Source organism: Hippocampus comes, unplaced genomic scaffold (assembly GCF_001891065.2).
Source record: "Hippocampus comes isolate QL1 unplaced genomic scaffold, H_comes_QL1_v1.1 scaffold214, whole genome shotgun sequence".
In the NCBI taxonomy this organism is placed as follows: domain Eukaryota; kingdom Metazoa; phylum Chordata; class Actinopteri; order Syngnathiformes; family Syngnathidae; genus Hippocampus; species Hippocampus comes.
Genome location: NW_017804875.1, coordinates 810,774 through 813,552, shown reverse-complemented (window position 1 = coordinate 813,552; position 2,779 = coordinate 810,774).

Here is a 2,779-nt window from a genome sequence, read left to right as displayed (position 1 = left end):
TTTTTTTCGTCTAAAAACGCCTTACTATACATGGTCGTTTTTTTCGTCTAAAAACGCCTTACTATACATGGTCGTTTTTTTCGTCTAAAAACGCCTTACTATACATGGTCGTTTTTTTTGGCTAAAAACGCCTTAATATACATGGTCGTTTTTTTGGGCTAAAACCGTCTTACTATACACGGTCGTTTTTTTTCGGCTAAAAACATCATACTATACATGGTCGTTTTTTTCGGCTAAAAATGCCTTTCTATACATGGTCGTTTTTTTTCCGATTAAAAACGCCTTACTGTACATGGTCATTTTTTTCGTCGAAAAACGCCTTACTATACATGGTCGTTTTTTTCGGCTAAAAATGCCTTTCTATACATGGTCGTTTTTTTTCCGATTAAAAACGCCTTACTGTACATGGTCATTTTTTTCGTCGAAAAACGCCTTACTATACATGGTCGTTTTTTTCGGCTAAAAATGCCTTTCTATACATGGTCGTTTTTTTTCCGATTAAAAACGCCTTACTGTACATGGTCATTTTTTTCGTCGAAAAACGCCTTACTATACATGGTCGTTTTTTTCGGCTAAAAATGCCTTTCTATACATGGTCGTTTTTTTTCCGATTAAAAACGCCTTACTGTACATGGTCATTTTTTTCGTCGAAAAACGCCTTACTATACATGGTCGTTTTTTTCGGCTAAAAATGCCTTTCTATACATGGTCGTTTTTTTTCCGATTAAAAACGCCTTACTGTACATGGTCATTTTTTTCGTCGAAAAACGCCTTACTATACATGGTCGTTTTTTTCGGCTAAAAATGCCTTTCTATACATGGTCGTTTTTTTTCCGATTAAAAACGCCTTACTGTACATGGTCATTTTTTTCGTCGAAAAACGCCTTACTATACATGGTCGTTTTTTTCGGCTAAAAATGCCTTTCTATACATGGTCGTTTTTTTTCCGATTAAAAACGCCTTACTGTACATGGTCATTTTTTTCGTCGAAAAACGCCTTACTATACATGGTCGTTTTTTTCGGCTAAAAATGCCTTTCTATACATGGTCGTTTTTTTTCCGATTAAAAACGCCTTACTGTACATGGTCATTTTTTTCGTCGAAAAACGCCTTACTATACATGGTCGTTTTTTTCGGCTAAAAATGCCTTTCTATACATGGTCGTTTTTTTTCCGATTAAAAACGCCTTACTGTACATGGTCATTTTTTTCGTCGAAAAACGCCTTACTATACATGGTCGTTTTTTTCGGCTAAAAATGCCTTTCTATACATGGTCGTTTTTTTTCCGATTAAAAACGCCTTACTGTACATGGTCATTTTTTTCGTCGAAAAACGCCTTACTATACATGGTCGTTTTTTTCGGCTAAAAATGCCTTTCTATACATGGTCGTTTTTTTTCCGATTAAAAACGCCTTACTGTACATGGTCATTTTTTTCGTCGAAAAACGCCTTACTATACATGGTCGTTTTTTTCGGCTAAAAATGCCTTTCTATACATGGTCGTTTTTTTTCCGATTAAAAACGCCTTACTGTACATGGTCATTTTTTTCGTCGAAAAACGCCTTGCTATCCATGGTCATTTTTTTCGGCTAAAAACGCCTTACTATCAATGGTCGTTTCTTTTGACTAAAAACGGCTTACTATAGTTGGTCGTTTTTTTCGGCTACCACAATGACAAGACGTCCTGGAACGGACCAAAATGGGCCTCGAGTGGATGTGCTCTTCAGAAACATACCTGAGCTGCACTTTGAGACTTTTGTGTTCTCTATGATGAGTCGTCCAAATTTGCCTCCACGTGCAATGACAAAACTTGAAATGCTTCCCAATGTCAACTTCACCCGTCTGTCTTGTATTCACGCTTCCAATGAGGTAGCAGTCAGACCAAAAACGTAGTTGCGCTTTGTCATACTAAGCCGAAAAGGTCTCGCAGTGTTTTTAAAGCGACTTAAAATTTGCAAACAGTGACCATTTTGTGGCACCTCGGAGAAGGTTGCGGCGAGCGGGACACCTGTTCGGCAAGCAGATGGTCTGCAAACGTGCACGCACGCTCCCTGAGGAGACAACCTGTCAGCTGAGCCCCAATTAAAGAGTCACTGCTCTGAGGCGGGGGTGCCTGTGTGTATGTGCACATGCAAGCGTGTTTATGCCGGCGCCATGTCCAATTTCTTTCCCTCTATGTAGACTACAGGCTGAGATTTTTCAGGGGAAAAAAAGTCTCTCTGTCCTGGCTGCTCAGTACGGGATGGCTCAAGCAAACAAAAACAAACAACTGCACTGCTTTTATATATATATATATATATATATATATATATCTTCCTGTGTGGAGTTTCTGTGGTTGGCTTTTCTTTCCACCCGTTAACTTCTTCTGCCACTTTCATAACATCTTCGAACATTCAAATGTGACTTCCAAATTCGACGGTATCCTTTCAGCATGGCCACGGCTTGACCCAGGAATAGATCATTTCCAAAGTGCGTCGTGTGCCTTTGTCGCCGGTGGGCAGCAGTGTCAATTTCCTGTTCCCCTCAAAATAACTCATCGGCAGCCATGACAGTGAAAACCTCTGGCAACAAAAGTGAGCACACCCCGATGTGAAAATGTTTAAAATGGGCCAGGGTATTTTTAATTGTAATTTTGAAAAATCAATCTGCTAATTGAGTGTCTGTGTGTATCTGTGTGTGTGATATAGTGTGTGTGCATGCAGCTGTCCCCTGAAGACCCTCCTTTGTGCCCCCCCCCCACACCCCCATTGTGTGTGTTAACGGGAGGGAGGGAGGGAGG